Source organism: Hypanus sabinus, chromosome 7, assembly GCF_030144855.1.
Source record: "Hypanus sabinus isolate sHypSab1 chromosome 7, sHypSab1.hap1, whole genome shotgun sequence".
NCBI lineage: Eukaryota > Metazoa > Chordata > Chondrichthyes > Myliobatiformes > Dasyatidae > Hypanus > Hypanus sabinus.
Window position 1 is genome coordinate 132,124,743 of NC_082712.1, and position 25,719 is coordinate 132,150,461.

The 25,719-nt window shown below is 40.8% G+C and overlaps 1 protein-coding gene across 2 annotated transcripts in view; it reads left to right on the forward strand.

Annotated features, from left to right (window-relative positions):
- Positions 1 to 4,859: 4,859 nt before the first annotated feature.
- The window catches only part of dagla (diacylglycerol lipase, alpha), a 370,588-nt gene continuing 349,728 nt past the window's right edge, over positions 4,860 to 25,719 (forward strand). For both annotated transcript variants that reach the window (XM_059975669.1, XM_059975670.1), the window contains exon 1: positions 4,860 to 4,970. The gene's annotated coding sequence lies outside the window, so the exon portion shown is untranslated. The remainder of the gene's footprint in view (positions 4,971 to 25,719) is intronic.

Below are 25,719 nucleotides of genomic sequence, written 5' to 3' on the forward strand. Positions count from 1 at the left end.
TAATAAATTAATAGAGTTATAAAACTCAGAAATAGGCCCTTTGGCCCAACTTTTCCATGCTGACCAAGATGCATGGTATCTATCTATGGTATTTCTATTTGCCCATGTTTGGCCCATATCCTTCTCAACCCTTCTTCCTCTGCACTGCCTAAATGCTTTTTAAATTTATTATTGTACCTGCCTCTGCCACCTCCTCTATCAGCTTGTTCCATATACTGTACCCATCATCCTCTGTGAAAACTTTGACACTCCAGTCACCTTTAAATCATACCCTTTTCACTTTACTATATGCCCTGTATTTCAGTCAGATTTGTCAAACACAATTTGTCCTCTAGAAATCCATGCTGGTCAACATTTATCAATTCAAATTTCAAAACGATACCAAAGATGTGAGGTGTTGATCATAAAGAAAAATTAAATGAAAATGCTTGTTTCAGCTGACAGATTTACATTGTTATGTTTACATATTTGCTGTATTTTTCTCATACAGATGAGAAGGAACCATATAAAGGTGTTTGAAATTATAAAATACTTCGATATTGTAACTTAAAATATTCTATTTGTGGGACAGGCAGTAGCCATAGAATATGAACCCAAGAATGAAATAGAGATTTCACTTCTTTTTAAGAAGAATGAAATAGAGGTGTCATGTTTTTTTTATATAGTGGTTTGTTAGCATATGCTTCAAGTAATGGTAGAAGCTCAAACAAAAATAGCTATTAACATCTAAATGATAAGCATCTGAAAGAATGAGAGACAAAAAGGTACTTGTACAGATCAGGTAAATGGGAATCAGTTTTGCAAGAGCTGAGGGTAAATACAGATAGCTGAATGGATTTTTTTGTGCGGCAAAGCTATGATTCAATGTGATTTGTAACATAATATCTAATCATCAGATTTCTATCCTGGAAGACAACAATGCAACACATACAAAATGCTGGAGGAACTCAGCCATTCAGGCAGCATATATGGAAATGAATTAACAGTCAACATTTACAAAACCCTTCATCAGGACTGGAAAGGAAGGGGTTAGGAGCCAGAATAATAAGGTGACAGGAGGGGAATGAGGACAAGCTAGGTGGTGATAAGTGAAGCCAGGTGGGTGTGGTGATGAAATAAGAAGCTAGGAGGTGATTGGTGGAACAGATAAAGGGCTGAAGAAAGAATCTGATAGAAGAGAGTAGTCCACGAGAGAAGAGGAGGAGGAGCACCAGGGGAGGTGATAGGTAGGTGAGGAGAAGTGTCATAAGTCAGGTGTTGAATTAGGACCCAACTGTAGGATACAGACACTGGAGTCCCAGAAACAGGACAAGACAGATCCCAAGGATAGGACAGGATGCAGTCTAGGCAGGGGAAGCAGGACCAGGACAAGGGACTGGGAACAAGGAGCCTGGGGTGGACTCCAAGCCTGGGTCTTGCCTCAGGCTCAGACCCCCAAACCCAGGCAAGGACATGACGAGGCTTGAGTCAAGGCTGCAGGCTCAGGTCTTTAACAAGGCGCTGACATGAGATGGGATAGTACATAGACATAGAGCTGGGATTTATCCACCAACAAGCTGGGACTCATCTATAACTCCACACCAAGGTGGGGCAGGAACATCCATCAGATAACAGCAGAACAGCCTGACCTACCTGACAGAGGCCAAGATGGGACAGATCCCCCCCCACAGGGCAACAGCAGAAAGGTCTGACTTACCCCACAGAGGCAAGGACAAGACAGATTCCCCTGCAGGGCAACAGCAGAACAACCAGACTTACCCCACAGGGGCAAGGACAGGAAGAGACAAACACCAAGGGACAACAAACAGTTCCACCTCTGCATCAGGGAAGCTCCAAGTAGCCCTTACAGCCAGCAGCCTTGGCTAGCTACAGAAGCAACCAGATCCCTACCTAGCTCAGAGTGGCTGATGGCCACCCAGCTGGCCTAGGAAACAGCTGAATCCATACCACAATGACCACTCCAACTACGACCAACAAGGCTCCCAGATGCCATGGTTCTCCAACACAGCCCCAAGGATGACATGTCCATTCTAGCCATGAATATCTTAACAAGACCCACCAACCACACTCAATACCAGGGCCACTTATATTCCCAGTTCCAATATGAGCCTCAGGTGTTTCTGGTTAAGTCCAACTGCAGCAAGGGACCACCGGAAAACCCAGAGTCCGTGGACCGGACCACGGACTTTGGACTGAACCATCACAAGAAGAGGTGTGGCCAGAGTGGGGAATGGAAGAAGAGGAAGGGGGGAATAGCGAAAATTACTGGAACTTGGAAAAATTGATGTTCATGCCATCAGGTTGGAGGTGACCCAGACAGAATATGGCCTCATCATCTTGGTAGAAGAGACCATGGACCAACATGTCAGAATAGGAATAAGGATTGGAATTAAAATGGTTGGCCACCAGAAAACACTGATTTTTGAAGATGGAGAGAAGATGCTTGGCAAAGCATTTCCCTGCTCTCTATATCAGGTCGCATCAGGAGCACCAGATACAGTAAACGGCACCAACAGATTCATAGGTGAAGTGTTGCCTCAGCTGGTAGAACTGATTGGGGTCATGAATGGAGGTGGAGGAGAAGGTGAATGGGCAGGTGCAGCACTTCTTCTTGCAGAGGTAAGTCCCTGGAGGGAGATTAGTGGGGAGAGTTAAATGGGCAAGGGAATCATGGAGCTTTATGGCCTTCTTGATGGGGGTTAGAATTGTATGAGTGATCAGGGCCTGGGAATTGAAATTTGTTGAGATTGTTAAGTATCATGGAAGTAGCTAGGAAGGGAATGAAGCAAGGGGGATAAAATCAAGACGAGGTATGTAGCTGGAAAGTACTGAACCAAGGGGAATAATATGGACCTTGACTCCATTGTCAATTATCCCTTTAGGACAGAGACGAGGAGGAATTTCTTTAGCCAGTGGGTGGTGAATCTGTAGATTCATTGCCACAGACGGCTGTGCGGAAAATCTTTCTTCTCAGATCTCCATTGTGAGTGCTTTGAATGCAGAGCAGATCAGCATTGCACATGAATGTTAATTGTTAAATTACAGAAATTGGGTTGTAATTCCTAGAATTTAGTGAATTAAGATGAAATTTGATTGTGGTAAGAGGATCTAATACACCAGTGAGATATAAACCATTTTTGTATTTAAGCAGTCTAACACTTGAGAGGTGTGGATTGAAAGTCTGCGCCAGACATTTCAAGATTGAAGTTAGGCGACACCAACAAATGCAGATGGTTGTAGAAGTATGAAATGAATGGTAATAATTATTGTTGATTTTAAATCCAAGATTAATATTTTATAACTAATAGCATTAAGGGACATCCACCTCCTATTTCTGAGCACCCATATTCCCACAAAAACCTTTTTGCATGAACAAACAACTTTTATTACATTTCCTAAGGACTGAATACTGTATTTTGGTTTTAGATCTCTGATTGATATGCAGAATTCTCCCAAGTAAGAGATTAGTTAATTGCATCAAAAATGTATCTAATTGGATATATTAGAATCATAGGCTGGAACTGTTGAAACTATTGAGTTCAGAAATCAGGCTGAAAGATCCGGTGCTGTTGCCCAATTTTAAGTCGAGTTCCATTAAGAGAGAATGGCCTGAATGGGATGCTGAACCATAGTGATAGGTAAGTAACAGGTTATCAGTGTTCGAGCAGCATGGTGGTGTAGTGCTTTTACACTGCCAGCGATCGCTTTTGGAGCTCAATTCTCACTGCTATCTGTATGGAGTTTGTATGTTCTCCCCACGACCATGTGGATTTCTTCAGGGTGCTCTGTTTTCTTATATTCTAAAGACGTAGGGGTTAAGGTTAGTAAGTTGCATGGCCAGCCCATGCTCTGTTGGCGGCAGAAGCACCGTGACACTTGCAGGCTGCCCCAGCTCAATCTTTGGACTGTGTTAGTTGTTGATACAAACAACACATTTTACTGCATGATTTGACATTTTGATGTATATCTGACAAATAAAGCTCAGCTTTCTTCTTTATTTTGTAAACAAAGATTTGGGCAATGGAGGTGCTCTAATGGAAGTTCCCCAAATGGTATTTGGCATCTTTAAAAGAGTAGTAACTTTAAAGTGCTATTAAACTCACATTTTCACCCAGCTTTTAGCCTCCATTAACAATTCCTTCTTTAGAAAACATTGAATGGTAATAAAATGCTATCTTGCCCAGACTTTTTCGAACATGTTGTAGTATTAATGCCTCAACAATTTGAACATAGCACTTTACTATTTTGAACATGGGCGAGGTGAATTTTATAGGAATTGTGTTACCTTTAAACAAAGCTTGAATGTTATTATCTCAGGGCGTTCCCTAACAAATGTAGTATAATTGGTGTATATTGTGGGAAACATAATAGAAAATCTATGTAGGGCAAGCTTTGACAAACAGCATCTAGTTTTAATGAAGGGTAAAATTCATCAGATACAGCTTTTCTAAACCAAGTCTGGCATTTAATCGCCTAATACTATACTTGCTACGCTATCTTTAAACTAAATAATCTAAAATGCATTTGATGAAAAGTGATATCAGAATATTTAATAGGGAAACATTTGCACTTCCCCCCCCCCCATGTAAAATTTAGAAACTTGTAAATTAAATTGTTTGGGACCGTTACCACCGGTCTATGGCAACAAATAATGGTCGTGGATATGTCATGTCTGCATTGTGGAATAGGTGTTATACCTTTTTCATTACTTCCTCATGACTGATGCTTGTCCGACTGGAGACGCAACAGTTCGTGCCAGAGCCCGACTTGACCGAAAATGCGCGGCGCGAGCAGCCGCTCCCTACCGTCCCGCGGCCGCGCGCGCCTTTCCTCTCGCGATGCTTGGCCCGTGCCGCCGCGCTGTGGCGCCGGTTGCTCATCGGCGCTGGATGCAGAGCGGGTCCAGGAGAAAAAGATGGAGACAGCGGCGAAGCTCGTCGGGTTGCGGCTAGACGGCGTCCCTAACCCAGGTAAAGATTCAACCTAGTGGAAACCGGTGGGGGAGACCCCGGGGTTGTTGGAACCGCGGGTGGAAAGAAGCGAGCGTCAGCTGGCGGGAACAGCCTCAAGCCAGGGGATCGACACCTTGGGTCATGCCCAGGGAACGGAGAGATGCAAGCAAAACCGCCTGACAGCGTGATGCGAGAGCAAAGATTTGGTCCCCCATGGGGGGACGGAGCAGAGGCACTTAAACGTTTCGAAAGTAGGGTAGTGGAGAGCAGACGTGGTCTGTCTGTGGGGTTGTCAAAGGGAACACGGAGCAGGGAGGTTACGAGATTGGGTACGGAGCAGATGAGGTCAGACTAAGGGATGTCAAGGGAGCAAAGCAATAAACCTACTTGCCAGAGGTTTTTTTTTAGGGTGAATGGCTCAAAGGCGTGATCTGCCCGAACAAATAAAAGGAGAAGGATGGTTTGTTGGTGGAGTTGCGCTGGGTGAAATCGATTAGCGACACGATTGGGAGCCTGCCGGAATGAGGAAAAACTAGATATAATTGAATACAGTTATGTGAACGGGCGCTGTTTGAGGCGCAGTAGAGGATGGTTTTCCAAGGGGGAATTCAGGAAAAAGCCTGAAAAAATTGGGATTATCTTGGAGGAATTCTAGTATATTTTTTGGACTCCTCAGTGAGAGATACGAAGTCCGTATAAGAGAACTGCCATCGTGGATGGGGTCTGCCTGAAGGGTTATACTCGAGGAAAGATACAGTGTTGAGGACGAAGGAGGAAACCGAGGTGCTTGGCTGCGAATGGATGCTTCAGAGAGTAGTGGAAATAATAGGAGACTGATATTGAAGACAGTACACAGCAGCCAGGATTTTAAGTTTGTAATCACAATGTGAAGTGACATTATCAAATTCTGAACTTTAGGAAAGATATCTCCATATATTCAATAATACCTGTAAGGTGAATACCTTTTCTCTTATCTTCTGCCAGTCTGGTGCAATTAGTGTCCAGCAGTGAACTGGCCAACAGATCAATCTTAACAACAAATGTTCTCACAGTAAAATTAAGAAGTAAAAACTGTTTTTACAAATGGATTAAACATTTAAAAGGCAGGAATGGATGTGATATGCAGAAACTAGTATGAATTTAAGGAATCTTGAATAATAATAATTTGAATTGCTTAAATTACTTTTTCTGAAGAGTGGTTGCTAAGTTCATATCATAATCATTAAAAGCTGATAATCAACAATGGATTGTATTTTGTAAAAATAAGTTTGTATGTGGAATTGTGCTTAGGAAGAACACAGAAGCACTGACAACAGAATTTTTGCAATTAACTGCCTGTGTGCTTCAAATATTGCAAGATTCAGAATGCTGTCTTCCATTTAGTATAATTGACAAAACATTCCAAACTGTGTCTAAGGTTGTAGTACTTTTGTTATAATCCATCTTGAACTGAGGTGAAATATATTTGTATTCAAAGAAACGCAGAGTACATTTACGTTTTTTAAACACAGACAATACTTTCCTGAATTGTATAACATGAGGCAGATGAAAGAGTAATGCATTATTTAGGCAATAAGAGGTTGAGACAGTGGCTGGAAGGTGAAGTGAAGACATGAGGCCACACATACTAGATCTGAAGCAGGGAATATGATAAGTGGAACTAGATAGGGGAGGATGATGGTCAGAAAAAACTAGTGTGGGGTGGGGAATATAACTTGGTTGTGAGGAGGCAGGACATAGATGGATCAGAATGAGATAGAAAGGAATATAAAGGTCATGGGTTATCTGAATTTGGAAAATTAAATGTACAGTGGATTCCAGTGAATTGGGCACATTGAAACCTGCTCATTTTGGCCCAATTGAGTGGCTACCCCAATCAGCCAAAGTTTCATGGGAATATTTAAATATAAGAAAGATGAACTACTGAGTAACAAGTTATGTATTTAAATGAAAGAAACTGAACAAATTAGAACACTACCAATACCTCTATGGCACATGCACACTTTGACAATAAAATAAACCTTTGAGTCTTTTTTATGGAGAATTAATCCAATGTATGCTACTGTGTTATGATAGACCGCAAATGAACAAAATCAGTGCAGCCACCTTCTACAGATAATAGACTGTCTTCATACAAGGTTTTAGATGATCGCATCCTCCAAATCTTTATTTTCATTGTAACATTCAAGATACCTCAAATTTTTCATAATTCTTAACTTGTTGAAGTAACAAAATTGTTTCATTTTCACTCCCAACCGTTTTTGGCATCTTCAGAACTGAATGATTGAAACCACAGTGAGCAAAACAGTCCTGACTTGTCTTACTGCTTATTTCCTATTAAAAACTGATCACTTTAAGCACTGTGTACTGTTTAATGGCTACATAAGTGCACGCGACTACTAGTTAGAAACTGTTCAGAAATTGTCACCTGCCCAATTAAGTGGCGTAATGTCTTAATATCTTAAGGGAATCCAAGCTATTGTCTTGATTAGTTTTTATTCTTGGAGAGCTGTCTCAAATAAACAGCTTCCTTGATGGACTGATGGCCTAATTAACTGGAATCCATTGTACACACCATTCAGTTGTAAACAACACAGATGGAATATGAGGTGCTTGTGCTTATCAAGTTCAATTGTCATCCAGCCATACATGAATACCGCTAAACAAAACAGCGTGACTCTGGGGCCGAGGTACAAAACATAGTACCAAAAGTTAAATACAGCACAAAACATGTAGCACATAAAAGATAGCAAGCTTATATAAGATAGCAGTAAAATAGTCACACAAAAAATATATGGCCCAAGTCCCTGAGTCCATTAATGTTGTATCAGTCTACAGTTGAACACAATACAGCTTGTCTTCTGCAGTGTGGACACGGGGCAGTACCAACACCAGCATGGACGATGTGCCACACAGCTTCAGGCATTCTGGTGAAAGGCCAAACTCCGACATTTTCCCTTGGGTGGCTGCAAATAGGCAACACCGCAGCTTGAAGCCCAGTCCTTACTACCACCGAGGCCACATAGCTCCCCCTGCCATCTGCTGCCATTGTTTTCCAATAAACCAATGAATTGGACTTGCACAATTCCACACCACAGATGACTATCATCCAATAGCATTTGCATCCACTGTGATGAAATCTTCTGAGAGGTTGGTGATGAAACATATCAGTTCCTGCCTGAGAAGCGACTTGGTTCTGCACCAATTTGCCTACTGGAGCAACAGGTCTACAGCAGATGCCATTTCATTGGCTTTTTATTCAGTCATGGAACATTTGGACAGCAAAGATGCATGTATCAGGATGCTCTTCATTGACTACAGCTGAGGATTTTATACCATCATCCCCTCAAAACTAATTGATAAGTTTCAAGACCTTGGCCTCAATACCTCCTTATCCAATTGGATCTTCGATTTCTTCAGTTGTTGACCCTAGTCATTTCCAATTGTCAACATCTCCTCCATAATCTCTATCAGCACAGGTGCATCACAGGATGTGTGCTTAGACCCCTGCTCTACTCAACTTGTGTTTATGACTGTGAGGCGAAGGATGGCTCCAATGCCATATTTAAATTTGCTGATGACAACGCTGAATCAAAGGTGGTGATGAATCAGCATGTTGGAGGGAGATTGAAAATCTGGTTGAGTGGTGCTAACAGTAACAAACTTGCTTGATGTCAGCAAGACCAAGGAGCTGATCATTGACTTGAGGTTAAATTGGAGGTCCATGTGCCACTTCTCATCATAGGTGGAGAGAGTCAGCATCATTAAATTTCTTAGTGCTATCACTTCAGCACGTAGAAGGCCATTATGAAGAAAGCACGGTAGCACCTCTACTTCTTTAGGAGTTTGCGAAGATTCAGCATAACATCTAAAACTTTGACAGACTTCTGTATGTGTGTGGCAGAGAGTATATTGACTGGTTGCATCATGGCCTGAAACACCAATGTCATTGAACAGAAGATTCTACAAAAGTAGTGTATACAGCCTAGTCCATCATGGGTAAAGCCCTCTCACCATTATGCACATCTACATGGAGTGCTATCACAGGGAAATGCCATCCATAATTAAGGACCCCTACCATTTAGGCCATTCTCTCTTCTCATTATTGCCATCAGGAAGAAAGATCAGGAGCCTCAGGAACCACACTGCTAAATTCAGGAATAGTTATTATTCCAAAATCATCAGGTACTTGAACCAGAGGGGTAACTTCACTCAGCTTCACTTACCCAATCACTGAACTGTTCCCACAAACGATGGGCTCACTTTGAAAAACTCTTCATCTCATGTCTTTGATAATAAATTTACTTTGAACTTTAACCTGGCAGGGGTGTTAGGGTTGCTGGATAGTGGTGAGGTAAGAGGTTTAGGGGCAAATGTTAGAGTGATACAACATGGACTGAAGTTCTTCAGCTCAACCAGTCCATGCCAACCGTATCCATCTAGTCCCTATTTTCTGTGTTTGCCCCATATCCTTCCAAGATCCACCACAGCATGCATTTTTCCAAGTGCTTCATAACTGATATTACTGTACATCTCAACCATTTCCTCTGGTAGATTGGCAAATCCTTTCATATACTCACCATGGTCTCTATCGTAAAAGTTGCTCCCAGGTGTTGCACCTGGGGTTGGATGGGGGAAGTGCCAGGGGATAGGAAGGGTCAGTGGACTGTGTTTTCACCATCCTTTTTACTTGCCTTTCAAATGACAATATAGACAATATCTGTGAGCCTCTGTGCAGATAGGGATCAGTGCTTAATTAAAAAAATAACAGAGTAGCTGTGAGACTGGAAATTTGAACTACAATGGAAAGTGCATTGAGGTAAGTATTTAATAGAGTATGATTGTGTCAACTTCATGAATGTTAATCTGCTTTTGTGACTATTTATAATTCTTGAGTTCTGGCAAGTGGCTTGCGTAATTCATAATTCAAAAACTGATTCTGACAAAATACTGGGAATATTCATTGGGTCTGGCTGCACCTGCAGGAAGAGAAACAGTTAATATTTCCAGTCAATTTGCAGAGTTTGATTTTAAATTTCCAGCCTCTGAAGCTTTGATTTTTTTTCAACAGATTTTGGATCTGATACAAGTTTTTCCAAGAGATTAAAATGCAGTGTTATTTGATTCACAGTGAAATTTATTTTGTACAGTGAATTGTAATCTGTGATAATGACATCTGTATAACTTTTGTGGTAATGAAAAGTTTAATGTTTTGAAAAATGAAGTAACTTAGCTTCAAAACAGCTTTGACTTTAAAAGATAAACAAGAAAACAATTGTGACGGCTCATTGTGACCACATTTAAATTGTATTTGAGGCTGAAGTTTCAACAGGAATTTTGGAGTTTCGTGACTAACCAAGGAACTAGTTGTTTTTAAGTTAAGTGTCTTCAATAAATGTAAACAAAAAATGTAATTGATTTGTGATTTAGAGTATTAGCATGCATTATTGTCTGAACTTTAATGTTATCTTGTTATAGTTCTTACATAATTGGATAATTCAATCACCTTGAAAAATACTGGAATAAGAGAAATAATACATTTTCTAGTTCATTTACCACAAAGGTGGTTGTTTGTAACAGTGTTTATTTGAGGAAATATCTTAGAATTTTTATGGATGGTAATTTAAGTTCGATTTTGAATTTGAATGACTTGTATTTTGTTTATTATTATTGGCTTAATTATACTTTGAAGCAAGATTTGAATCAACTTTACATAAATAGTATTTTAAAAGTAAGTAATTATGGTTGGAAAATATTTCTGTATTTAAGGAAACAATTATTTAAAATCTTCCTTTCTCAAGAAATTTTTCCTTTATTTTTTTTTCTATGAGGAGCAGTTATGACAACAGTTCCCTGACAATTCAACAAATCTGTATTGAGCAAGTAGCTGAAATATCAGCTGTGCAGGTTCTCTGTTTGATCTTGGGGCATTTTGTTTAAAAAGGAACTTGTGTAACTACAGTAGTAACTACTATTTTTTCACTACTCCAAAAATGTTCTATTTAATTACAGTTCTTTTGGTATACAGTCGCTGTTAAGTTGTGAGCAAGCATGACACTAATTTGAACACAATACACTTTGAAAGTAAAATTGATAAATTATCAAGTAATCTGGTCGGATATCACCTAAAAGACAAATGTTGCCCAAATCATTAAAAACTATTTGGATTGTACTATGTTTACATGAAAGACCAGGCAGATGTTACAGGCAGTATTTGGGGAGCTAAAGCAGAACTCATTTGTTCCTTGGCTAGATGAGAGTTATTCACTTTTCCAAACACAGTTTCTCAATTTATCATTTACTTTTGAGATTTATCAATAAACCACAGACATTTGGAAGTAGTACCAGAAGAAATGCAGCACTGGTTGACTCGTTCATTTTCAAGAAATCAAACTTTCAGGAGGAGAGAACTTTTAAAATCGAAAGATGAACAAATGAAAGAATTTCCCTCAAAAATCAGGTTTGGTGCAAAGAGAGTTTGTAGTTTAGAAAATAGGCAATTTGAAAGGATGTCCAATTTTAAAACTGTATTGGGATTTCATATGAAGGTTTAATAGCTGTTTCAGAACTAATTTACCATGCTTAATCAAGAGTAATGAAGATAAGATAAGATTAGCTGTATATGTCACATATACATTGAAACATACAGTGAAATACAACATTTGCAACAAATCAAATCAGGGAGGATTGTGCTGGGCAGTCGCAAGTGGTGTTACACTTCTGGCACTGACATAGTAAGCTCAGAACTAGCTAACCGTAACAGTACATTCTTTGGAACATGGGAGAAAACCAGAGAACCTGGAGGAAACCCATGCAGTCATTGGAAAACATATGAAGTCTTTACTGATAGTGGCAGGAATTGAACCTCGATCTTGTAGACTGGTGCTGTAAAGTGATTGTGCTAATTGCTATGCGTGTACTGTTCCATGACAATCAGGATGATGACTGGTGGCTTGTGTCTGAAGAACTTGCTAATTTCTGAATTTAACTGGCACTATGAGAAATAAAACACTATATATCCTCTTGAATTGATCTTTTTTAAGTAAAAGATTGATTTTTTTTCTGGTTATCAAAGTGGTTAATCTGTAGATTCAACTAAGTAGCACCAAACATTTGATGGCAGTCATCTGAAACAAAAATGAAGGATGGAGAATCTTTGCAGATCTGAACATTTAGGAAATAGACAGTAAAAGGTACAAGTAAGAAGTTGTTTTGTGAAAAGTAACATTTATTTGATCCCTTTAAGTTAGTGATGAAATTAGGAAATGTATGCTCTGCAATCTTCAATATTGCCTTAATATATATTAATTATTTAGTAGCTGCTTGATAGTAAACTGAAAAGTAATTATCATAAAAGCAGGGCATGAGAAGCAGAACTGTTAGTCACGTAAGCAGGAGTTGTGTGGGAGAACCTCTAATCCACATGGGTCTAGAGTAAATAACTGCTTAGAAGTGAAAGTTATGACGTGGTACAACCTGCAGTCAATGAAATTGAAAGGCTAAATGGGTCAGATGCTTTGGTGTGTAAGATGGAAAAAAATCTGATGAATTGTGTAGTTAAAGAGACAGGTGTAGAATTATCTTTATCTTCCAATATGCTCAACATTTGTTTTGTGAGTAGAAATGATAATGAACTGAGTAAAGGAAAGTGCATACTAAGATTCAATGTTTTAAACACTATAGTGGCATCGTGCATCATTTCATCATGCAACTGTGGCTTAATTAAAACACCTAAGATGCAATAGGTTATTGGCTCTTCAAATATTGCAGGTACAGTATTTCATTTTAATATAAATTTCAGTAAAAAGATAAATTCTTCAAAGCACATCTGTTTTACGAAGTTATTTGGGATTTTATTTCTGTACATACTAGAAATCTCAACTGTCAGGTAGAGCATGAAAGCAAAATACTTTTCTTGCTTTGAGGCAATTTAGTTTCTTTTTAATGAGAAGGACGAGGAAGAAAACAACCTGCCAGCAATTTTGTTTTTGTTCATTCTGAAAGGACTGGAGGACATAAAGAATGATGGATTGTTGAATACAAACAGCTTCCCAATTTCAGTAATGACAATTTCAGCCTGTTAATGCGAGAGATGATAAGGCATTTATAACCATCATCAGCCAAAAGTCAAACTAGTTGATTTACTTAAACCTTCTGGATTTCCATAATTAAGAAGCCGGCTTTCAATCCATATGACGTCAAGAAATGGGTGAACACATGGGATTTAGCAAAGGCTCTGACTGCATGATTCTTGGAGGTTTATGTTTAAACAAACAGTTCACTTTGCGAAATACTTCCCATGCAGCTGCAGCTTGTGGAAAATTGCCCAGCTATGTTCTGTCTGGAAAAAGCGGGGCAATTACCATTACCAACTACTCTCAGTCTTCAGCAAAGTGAAGGAATGTATCATCAACAGCAATACTAATTGGCACCATTGGTCAATTACCTGCTCACCGGTGCTTATTGGAACCACCGAGCTTTGAATCTCATTACAACCTCGGTCCAAACTTGAACAAAAGATCTGCATTTTAGAAATGGACTCTTGGCATTGAAGTTACATTTCCCTAAATATGCAGTAGAGTTCAATTAAAATCAGAAAAAGGTTTAACATCACTGACATATGTCGTGAAATTTGTTGTTTTATATTGCAGTGCATTGCAATACATAATAAAAGCAATAAATTGTAATAAATGATTTTTAAAAAATAAAGTGAATAGTGCAAAAAGAGAACAAAAAATTGAATCCAGTGTGAAACTGGGAAATTTCTTTAGTCATATCTAACATAAAATTAGAGATGGTAATGGATAATGAGACCATCCCCTCTGCACTCCTCCCTCCCCCCCCCCCATACCCACAAGTCCAACCATCTTCAGTTGCATCATCTTGTCAGAGGTAGGGGCATTTACTGAGTAAAGCCTATTTCATTCTCCAGTTCTTGGATAAGAAGCAGGCTTTGCCTACATGCAGAATCACCTCAACATATTAGATTTATTTATTAATCACATGTACATCGAAATATACAGTGAAATACATTTGTGTTTTTTTTTAAAAACCCAACACAGTCAGATAGTTTGTGCTGGGAGCAACTTGCAGTGGTGCCAACGTCACATGTCCACAATGTTCAGCAGAGCAACATGTAGCCAACACTCAACTACAAAAACAAAAGTAATGAGTGGTTGCCTCTGACCTACAGACCCTGGCCCTGGTTTAGGCTTTCAGGTATGGAACAATAAGTGACAGGCTAAGTCTGCCAACAATAGAAGTTAGCTGTCTCCCCAATTTACTAATTGTAAATTAATGGATTATTGTCACACTTAACCGAGGTACACTGGAAAAACTTCCTCTTGCATACTGACCGTAGAGAATAATTTATTGCAACAGTAATAAATTGAGGTAGTAGAAGGTAAAACAATAACAGGATGCAGAATAAAGTGTAACAGCTACAGAGAAAGTGATGTGCAGGTAGACAGCAAGGGGCAGAGTGACAGTGAGATTGATTGTGAGGTCAAAATTCCATTTTATCATACTAGGGAAACATTCAATTGTCTTATAACAGCGGGATAGAAGCTGTCCTTGAGCCTGGTAGTATATGTTTCAGACTTTTCTATCTTCTGCCTGATGGGATGGAGGAGAAGGGAGAATATTTGGGTATGTGGAATCTTTGATTATGTTGCCTGCTTTATTGAGGCAATGAGAAGTGTAGAAATTGTACATGGAGGGGAGGCTGTTTTCTGTGATGTATGAAGCTGGTCCAGAACTCTGCAGTTTCTTGCAGTCATGGACAGAGCACTTGCTAAACCAAATTGTGATGCACTTGGATAGGATGCATGGTGCACCAAATAAAAATGGGCAAGAGTAAAAGGGGAACTCTTGTGTTGCGGTGTTGAGACTGCTGTTTGTATTTTATGTCAATGACTTGTATGAAGAAACTGATGGCTTTGTGGTCAGATTTGCGGACAATACAAAGAAAGGTGGAGGGGCACGGAATGTTGAGAAAGCTAGGTGTCTGCAGAAGGACTTGGACAGATTGGGGGAATGGGCAAAGCAGTGGCAGATTGAATATATTGTAGAGAAGTGCATGTTCATGCACTTTGGCAGAGGAATAAAGATGTGGACTATTTTCTAAATGGGGTGAAAAATTCAAAAATCAGAGGTGCAAAGGGACTTTGAAGTCCTTGTGCAGGATTCCCTAAAAGTTAACTTGCAGGTTGAGTTGATGCTAAGGAAAACAAACGTAATGTTAGCATTAATTTCAAGTGAGCAGTTTTGGGCCTAAGAGCAGATGCTAGTATTGGAGAGGATCCCAGCAATGAAAGGGTTAATATATGAGTGATTTATATCTCTGGGCCTATACTCATAGGAGTTCAGAAGAATGAGGGGGAAGTCATTGAAATTTATGGAATATTGAAAGGCCTAGATGGAGTGGATGTCAAGAGATGTTTCCTATAATAAGAGAGTCTAGGACCAGGTGGCACAGCCCCAGAATTGAGTGATGTCCATTTAGAACATAGATGAGGAAAAATTTATTTAGCCAGAGGGTGGTGAATCTGTGGAATTCATTGTCACAGATGACTATGTGGGCCAAGTCATTGGGTACATTTAAGGCAGAGGTTGATTAGATTAGATTCAATTTTATTGTCATTGTGCCGAGTACAGATACAAAGCCAATGAAATGCAGTTAGCATCTAACCAGAAATGCAAAGAATAGTGTTAGACAATAGACAATAGGTGCAGAAGTAGATCATTCGGCCCTCGAGTCTGCACTGCCATTCTGAGATCATCGCTGATCATTCACTATCAATACCTAGTCCCTGCCTTGTCCCCATATCCCTTGATTCCCCTATCCATCAGATATCTATCTAGCTCCTTCTTGAAAGCATCCAGAGAATTGGCCTCCACCGTCTTCCGAGGCAGTGCATTCCACACCTCCACAACTCTCTGGGAGAAGAAGCTCTTCCTCAACTCTGTTTTAAATAACTGACCTCTTATTCTCAATCCATGCCCTCTGGTACTGGACTCTCCCAACATCTGGAACATATTTCCTGCCTCAATCCTATCAAATCCTTTAATTATCTTAAACGTCTCAATCAGATCCCCTCTCAATCTCCTCAATTCCAGCGTGTACAAGCCCAATCTCTCCAATCTCTCTGCGTAAGACAGCCCTGTCATCCTAGGAATCAACCTAGTGAATCTACGCTGCACTTCCTCAATTGCCAGAATGTCCTTCCTTAAACCTGGAGACCAAAACTGTACACAATATTCTAGGTGTGGTCTCACCAGGGCCCTGTACAAATGCAAAAGGACATCCTTGCTCTTGTACTCAATTCCCCTTGTAACAAAGGCCAACATTCCATTTGCACTCTTGACCGCCTGTTGCACTTGCTCATTCACCTTCATTGACTGGTGAACTAGGACTCCTAGGTCTCTTTGCATTTCTCCCTTACCTAACTCTACACCGTTCAGACAATACTCTGCCCTCTTGTTCCTGCTTCCAAAGTGGATAACTTCACATTTATTCACATTGAATGACATCTGCCAAGTATCTGCCCACTCACCCAGCCTATCCAAGTCTCCCTGTATTCTCCTAACGTCCTCTTCGCATGTCACACTGCCACCCAGTTTAGTATCATCAGCAAACTTGCTGATACAGTTTTCAATGCCCTCATCTAAATCATTGACATAAATCGTAAAGAGCTGTGGTCCCAATACAGAGCCCTGTGGTACCCCACTAGTCACCTCCAGCCAGTCCGAGAAACACCCATTCACTGCTACCCTTTGCTTTCTATCTGCCAACCAGTTTTCTATCCATGTTGAAACCCTGCCCCCAATGCCATGAGCTCTGATTTTACTCACCAATCTCCTATGTGGCACCTTATCGAATGCCTTCTGAAAATCTAGGTACACAACATCCACTGGCTTACCCTCATCTAACATCCTTGTTACAACCCCAAAAAACTCCAACAGATTAGTCAAGCATGATTTGCCCTTGGTAAATCCATGCTGGCTCGGCCTAATCCTATTTCTGCCATCAAGATGTGCCACTATTTCGTCCTTAATAATGGACTCAAGCATCTTCCCCATGACTGACGTTAGGCTAACAGGGCGATAGTTCTCCGTTTTCTCCTTCCCTCCCTTCTTGAAAAGTGGGATAACATTAGCCACTCTCCAATCTTCAGGAACTGATCCTGAATCTAAGGAACATTGGAAAATGATTACCAACGCATCCGCAATTTCCTGAGCCACCTCTTTTAGAACCCTCGGATGCAGACCATCTGGACCCGGGGATTTATTATCCTTCAGTCCTACCAGTCTACTCATCACAGTTTCTTTCCTAATGTCAATCTGTCTCAATTCCTCTGATATCTTATGACCCTGGCCCATCCATACATCTGGGAGATTGCTTGTGTCCTCCCTGGTGAAGACAGATCTAAAGTACGCATTAAATTCTGTTGCCATTTCCCTGTTTCCCATAACAATTTCTCCCAATTCATTCTTCAAGGGGCCAACATTGTTCTTAACTATCTTCTTTCTCTTCTCATAGCTAAAAAAGCTTTTGCTATCCCCTTTTATATTCCTGGCTAGACTGAGCTCATACCTGATTTTTTCTCTCCGTATTGCTTTTTTAGTTAAGATCTGCTGTTCCTTAAAACTTTCCCAATCATCTGTATTCCCACTCATCTTAGCCCTGTCATACTTCTTTTTCTTTAATGCTATACAATCTCTGACTTCCTTTGTCAACTACTGTGGCCCCTTCCCCCTCTTTGAATCCTTCCTTCTCATTGGAATGAACTGCTTTTGCATCTTTTGTATTATGCCCAAGAATATCTGCCACTGCTGATCCACTGTCTTTCCTGCCAGGGCATCCGCCCATTTAACTTTGGCCAGCTCTTCCCTCATGGCTCCGTAGTCTCCTTTATTTAATTGCAACACTGACACCTCTGATCTGCCCTTATCCCTCTCAAATTGCAGATAAAAACTTATCATGTTATGATCACTACTTCCTAATGGCTCCTTTACTTCAAGATCACTTATCAATTCCTGTTCATTACACATCACCAAGTCCAAAATAGCCTCGTTCCTGGTTGGCTCAAGCATAAGCTGTTCCAAAAATACATCCCTTAGACACTCCACAAACTCCCTATCCTGGGGTCCAGCACCTACCTGATTCTCCCAGTTCACCTGCATGTTGAAATCTCCCATAACGACTGCATTACCTTTAGCACATGCCAATGTTAACTCCCTAATCAACTTGTACCCAATATCCATGCTACTGTTTGGAGGCCTGTACACAACACCCATTAGGGTCTTTTTACCCTTACTGTTCCTCAGCTCAATCCACACAGACTCTACTTCCCCTGTTCCTAAGTCACCTCTTGCTAAGGACTGAATCTCATTCCTCACCAACAGGGCCACCCCACCCCCTCTTCCCATATTTCTGTCTCTACGATAGCACGTATACCCTGGTACACTCAATTCCCAGGCCTGATCCCCTTGCAGCCATGTCTCCGTTATCCCAACAATATTGTAGTTTCCCATTTTCATCTGAGCTTCAAGCTCATCTGTCTTATTTCTGACACTACGCGCATTCATGTATAGAACTCAGCCCATTCCTCCTCTCTTTGCTTAAAACACTGTCTACTGTACCTAACCCAGCCCCTTGAACTTCCATCGGGCTAATTGCACCCTGAATTTTGATGACCTTCTCAAGATCACCCAAACCTTCTACACATTTAACCCCATGCTCCTTCTGACCAACCCTCTGGATCTGGATCCCTGCCCCCTGCACATCTAGTTTAAACCCCCCCCCCCCGAGCAGCACTGGCAAACACTCCTGCAAGAATGTTAGTACCCCTCCGGTTCAGATGTAGACCGTCCCTTCGAAACAGATCCCAATGTCCCTGGAACAAAGACCAATTATCCAAAAACCTGAACCCTTCCTTCCTGCACCATGCTCTCAGCCTCGTATTAATGTGCATAATCATTCTATTCTTCGCCTCACTCGCACGTGGCACAGGTAGCAATCCCGAGATCGTCACCCTGGAGGTCCTGCCTTTCAGCTTCACTCCTAACTCCCTGAACTTCCTAAGCAGGACCCTCTCACTCACCTTACCTACATCGTTGGTCCCTACATGGACCACTACATCTGGGTTCATGCCCTCATTCTCAAGAATAGCCTGCACCCGATCTGAGATGTCCCGGACCCTGGCACCAGGGAGGCAACATACCATCCGAGACTCCCGTTCTGCCCCACAAAATCTCCTATCTGCCCCCCTAACTATAGAATCCCCTAAAACTATTGCTCTCTTCTCTTCCCTCCTCCCCTTTCTAGTTGAGGGTTCAACTGTGCCAGAGGCAGGACCACTACAACTCATTCCTGGTAGGTCATCCCCATCAACAGTATCCAGTACGGTATACTTATTGTTAATGGGAATGGCCGCAGGGGTGCTCTGCTCTATCTGCCTGCTCCCCCTGCCTCTCTGGACTGTCACCCATCTGCCTACTTCTTGGTTTTTTGGTGTGACTACCTCCTGATAACTCCTATCTATCTCTGCCTCTGCCTCCCGAATGATCTGTAGTTCATCCAGCTCCAGCTCCAACTCCCTAACTCGGGCTGATAGGAGCTGCAGCTGGACGCACCTCTTGCAGGTGTGGTCATCAGGGACAACTGTGTTGACCCTGACTTCCCACATACTGCATACGGAGCACACCACTGCTCTGACTGTCTCCCCCATACCTGAACTGAATTAATAGAATAAGTCTAAAAAGCACCTAGCGACCTTACCTTCTTCCCCTCAGCGAGAAATCACACAGGCTTACCGAAGTCCCCTTACGCCGAAGCCCACTTAGCCAAAGCCCAGGACTCTGCTTCCACGGACTCCGCTGCCCGCTCTGAAAAGAAGTCCTGCCTTTTAAAGTGTGCGCTCGACGCTGACGTCACTCGCGCCTGTGCAGTTCCCCCTCCTCCACAGGTATTGACCAGGTAGGCTTAAATCCTACCTACACGGTCGAATTCTCTGAGCTCCCAGCTGAATCACATGCTGTAACTTGCTCCCGATTCAAAAAGTTATTTACAAAATAACTAGAAATAAAAAGTGCTACAGCACACAAATATAAAAGTACAGAGCCTGTACAGTATGGGTGCAGTACTGCTTAGCGCTGTGATGTGAGGTTCAGCAGGGTCACAGGAAGAAGCTCTTCCTATGCCTCCTGGTGTGGAAGCGGAGGCTCCTGTAGCACCTACCGGATGGGAGGAGAGTAAAAAGTCCATGGTTAGGGTGAGATGCATCCTTGATAATGCTTTTTGCCCTGCACAAGCAGCATTTATGGTGGATGTTCTCAGTTGTGGGCAATTGGGTGCCAATAATCCACTGGGCAGTTTTCACCACCTGTTGGAGTGTTTTGCAGTCCGATATGGGACAATTGCCATACCACACATACATGATCAGAGCATCAAAGTTTATGGGGAGAAGGCAGAAGAATAGGATTCAGAGGAATAATAAATCAGCCATGATGGAATGGCAGAACAGACTCAATGGGCTAAATAGCTTAACTGTGCTCCTACAGTACTGTGTAAAAGTTTTAGGTACAGTACTGTGTTCAGCATAGTACTGTATTAACATGAAGTGGAGAGTGAATTGGTAAATCTGGTGAGAACAAAGAATTTTGGGAATGGTGAGGGTGGAACGCTGAAGGAAGGGTGTGGGACATGTGGTAGAGAAGGAGTGCCAGGGTGGGTTGGCACAGGTGCAGACACACCCAGCTCTGAGACACCAAACAAGGTCAGTTGATTTCAAATAGTTGGTTTATTGATCATTAAAGAATGTCTCTTTTGGTGCTCCTCGCTCCTTCCCCTTCCCCTTCCCACTGTCAGTCCTCTATAGAAACCCATGTCAGAATTGGGTTTATCATCATTCACGTGTCATGAAATTTGGTTTTAAGTTACTACTGTACTATGTAAAAGCCATAAGCACCATCGCTATACATAAGACTTTTGCACAGTATGAATGCCTTATGGGACATGCTAAAATTCTTCCAAATCCTGAAAAGGTACTAGTGAGCTTTCTTGTCCATGGTGTCAATATGGGTGGACCAGGGTGGGTGGGTTGTTGGTTCTGTTCATTCCTGGGAACTTGAAACTCCCAGCCCTCTCAACCTCAGCACTGTTGATATAAATAGGAGCTTGTATACCTCCCATCAACCCCAACCCTCCATTTCCTGAAGTTAATAACCAACTCTTTTGTTTTGCTGACATTGAGGGGTAGTCTAATCAAGAAATTACTGTATCCTCAACCATCAGCATCCCAGGTACAAAAAACTTGATTGGACTAGCCGTGTCAATACAATGGCTACCAGAGCAAGTCGGTAGCTCAGTATTCTCAGATGAGTGGTTCCCCTGTGACAACCCCAATCTTTCCATCATCTACAACACAATTCAAGAATTGATTGCATTCTATCTACTTACCTTGATAAGTGCAACTCCAGCAACTTGTCACACAAAATGCTGAGAACTCAGTAGGTCAGGTAGCACCTATGGACATTTTGGGCTGAGACTCTTCGTCAGCAATTAGGACTACTTTTTTCATTCATGTGTTCACTTTATGTTGGGGTAGATTTGGGGTGCTAATGATTTTCTTGTGTTTTGTAGGAAATAATTATCGTAAGTACTCACCTAAATGAAGTATGAGATATGACTAAAATGAAATTTAGCCTTTAATGTCCTTTACATTTGCAAAGGCAAATTGCCAATTTAAGACAGATTAAGGAATGTTCTATTTCATTTTACTTTTATTGTATAAAAATGAAAAAAACAAAGTTCACTTTTACTACAATCTAAATAACTTCAGTTTTTTTTTCTCATAGTTAAGCTGTGATTTGATGGAATGGTTATAAAAATATTAAAGGATTCACTAGTTTTCTTTAAAGTACAAGAGTCTTGCATACTAAATTCCATTATCCTTTGCCAATAAACTAATTCGTGTTCCTAAAGTCTGACTGACTCAGACCTGAAATTGTAGCCACAATGGTTTCTGGTGGAGCTATTTTTTCATGCATCTTGTAGTTATTGATGCCTTAGTCCACATCTTTTGTATTCACATTATGTAAAACAAAATTCTCAAAATTTGTAATAGCCATTTTGTACATTGAAATTTAATTCAAAGTTCTTAAAATGAAAAATATAACTGTTATTCTGGAGTTCTGTCAGTTATTTAAAAAAGTCAAATATTGCCAACAGTGAAAATACTAGTTTATGAGCACCTATATTAGGAGCTGGAGAAACTCCTTGAACCCACTATATTATTCAATGAAATAATGGCGAATCAAGTTGTAACCTCAACTTTGCTTTAATTCCATCCCCAGGCAACTTTTCATCCCATTTTCATTAAAAAAAACCTTTTAAGCTTTAAAAATAGCTGGAGAGAGTTTCACTGTATTTGTAGATGTCCATGGTTACATTCCTATGAGAGACCAGTAGCTTAGTGGTCAGCACAATATTTAACAGGTGCCAGCTATCTGTGTTCAATTCCTGCCTCTGTCTGTAAGGAATTTGTATGTTCTCCCTGTGATCATGTAGGTTTTCTGTGGATGCTCTGGTTTCCTCCCACAGCCCAAAGATGTACTGGTTGGTAGGTTAATTGGTCATTGTAAATTGTCCTGGGATTCGGTTTGGGTTGCTGGGTGGTGTGGCTCTACAGGTTGGAAGGGCCTCTTCCATGCTGCATCTCAGTAAATAAATAAATATGCCTGGATTTCTTATTTCTACATGGACAGTGCTAGGTGTAAAGGATTTTTTGCAAACTCCATCTTTGTTTGGTTTTGAGGTTACAGATATGCAATTAAAAGTACTAAGGAGAGGAAGGATTGTATGTAATACTCTTTGTTTGAGCAGTGATCCCACAAGTACAAACACCTTCTAGTCTACAAATAGCAATTAAACATTTGAGTGATTTCGTTATGTTTAATTACAGTAATTAGGTTTATGGTTTTAAAAGTAAGGAAGTAATAGAATAAAGCATATGCTCTGCATTGTATAATGCCCTTGCATTATAATGTGTGCAAATCAGTTGGAGGTCCTCTGGGTCTTATAATATTTCTTGCATTTTGTTTCTTGAACGTTTGAAAAAGAGTCATGTCTATGTTTTGCACCATTCATATTTAGGGTATTACCAAATTAAAAATTACATGTCATTCATTTGATTCACTTTGTCTGTGCCAATATTTTTCTTGTGAGCTTTCTTGTACGCTAATTGATAGGGCTCTTAGCACTGCTTTATATTCTGGTTCCCAATGTGCAGGAAGGAAACACTGGTGTTAGAGCAGGTACAGAGGATTTTGCCAGGACTGGAGAAGCAAGTGGATGAAGAAGGACTTGATGGATGGGTTGTGTTTGTTTTTCAAGAACAGAAGAAATTTATGAGAGATTTAACCACTGTGTTCGAATAGCCTAGATTAGAAGGGTGAATTGGAAGAACCTACCATAAGACATAGGAACAGAATTAGGCCATTGTGGCCCACTGAGCCTGTCCCACCATTCCCTCTCAACCCCATTCTCCTGCCTTCTCCCTGTAACCTTTAAGACCCTTGATAATTAAGAACCCATCAACCTCCTCTTTAAATATATGCCATGACTTAGCCTTCACAGCTATCTCTGGCAATGAATTCTACAGGTTCACCATACTCTTGCTAAAGAAATTCCTCTTTGATTCTGCTCTGAAGGGATGTCCTTGTATTCTAATGTTGTGTTTACTGGTCCTAGACTCACCCACTATAGGAAATACCCTCTCTCCATCCACTCTATCTATCTGGGCCTTTCAATAATCAATAGGTTTCAATGAGATTTCACCCACCCCCAATCTTCTAAACTTTGGCAGGTACAGGTCCAGAGCCTTCAAATGCTCCCCATAAGTTATTAGTCTTCGAAGAGGATCAATAACTAAGGGGGCACAAGTAGGTGGAAGGAATAAGAGAGTATTACAATTTTTTTTCATTCTGTGACTGATAGGGTCTGGAATTCACTATCTGAAGAAGCAGTGGAGTTTGGAACCTTCAGTTCATTTTGAAAGTAGCTGAGCAAATATTTAATATGCTGTGATCTGTAAGGTCAGTTTTTATGTAGTTTTATTTAAATAACTCAACCTGTATTTTCTTCAGTGCAATTTTTTTTGGAGAGTGGGTGGGGAAGCCTCATAGGAAATGTAACTTTTTGATAAAGTTACTGCAGCACTTGTTAAACAATAATAAATAGACAACTGTGTACTCTTGAGTAGGAAGTCGGGATTTTGATTCAATACCTCAGGTATAAATTTATAGGTCTTGGTGCTATAACTATAGTTGAAGTAAATTTCACTCTGATACAGCCTCAGGGAACTGTGCCTCCAAGTCACAATTTATTGGGTGACCTGGAAGCAACATTCTACCAATGGACAAATAGAGCAGGTTCTCCTAGAGAGGGACACCTTAGTGCATAATGCTACCAAGTTTTACAAAATTGATCCTCTCCAGCTTATAAATGCCTCATATATCAAATTTCATGACTTGTGTGAGTAATGGTAAACCTGAACTTCAGAGAGGAGGGAGCGGGAAGCATCGGAGAGACATACTGTAATGATCAGCAGATTAGTTGTTGGAATCAAATGACTTTGCCTGGTCTCCAGGACTGGGTGTGTCTGCACCCGTGCCAATTCCTGCCCTGGCACTCTTTCTCTAACACCGGTCCAACACCCCTCCTGCGGCGCTCCACTCTCACGATTCCCAACATCCTTTGATCCCGCCAGATTTACAAATTTGCTCTCCGCTCCATATTGACAAATGCAATACTGCACAAATGTTTTAGGCACCCTAGCTATTCACATGTATTGTATGTACATACAAGCATTTGGGAGACCAGTGATATTGATTTTCCAGCCGCTGTGGGATTGCAGACATCTACTGGGTGAGAACTCAGTTTGTGGCTGCACTTCTGCCTTGCAAACTGTACAGGTTATGAAAATTGTAGTTTACAAGAATGGATGCCTGCTGTCACCTGGGAAGGGCTATATTCCTCAAGTCAGTAATGCAAATGGAACCCTTTCCAGGAAGATAGATAAATGGAGCATTTTGCAGAATAAATTGATACTGTATTATGAAGTTTGTTAACATCAGTAAATGATAATTAAAGGGTTAAATCCAGCATTCTTTAAATGCTGATGAGAAAGTAAATGGAGTGAGAAAGGCCAAGAGTCTCCCAGAGAACTGAAGATGTAGATTTTGTGAAAATATTGTATTATGAATTTTTTCTGATATAAAGGATTACACTTCTCATAGAAAGGGATCTGTCAGAAATGCAACTGATGGATGATTTAGTTAGACTGAGTTAAAAGGCTGGTAATTTCTGATTCATATGCAGTGTACACCCATTTTTGTGTTGGCGCATCGCCAAGTGGTTAAGGCATTCGTCTAGTGATCTGAAGGTCGCTAGTTCAAGCCTTGGCTGAGGCTGTGTGTGTGTCCTTGAGCAAGGCACTTAACCACACATTGCTCTGCGATAACACTGGTACCAAGCTGTATGGGTCCGATGCCCTTTCTTTGGAAAACATTGGTGGCGTGGAGAGGGGAAACTTGCAACTTGGACAACTGCTGGTCTTCCATTTAAAAAAAATTTGCCCAGAAGGCGCAAATCCATAGTCTATCAAGACTAATGGAGGCCAACCTACACCAGTTTTTATGGACAGGAAAGAAAACTGCTTGTTATAGTAATACTTGTCCTTTTGAAATGTAGAAAGCTGAAGAA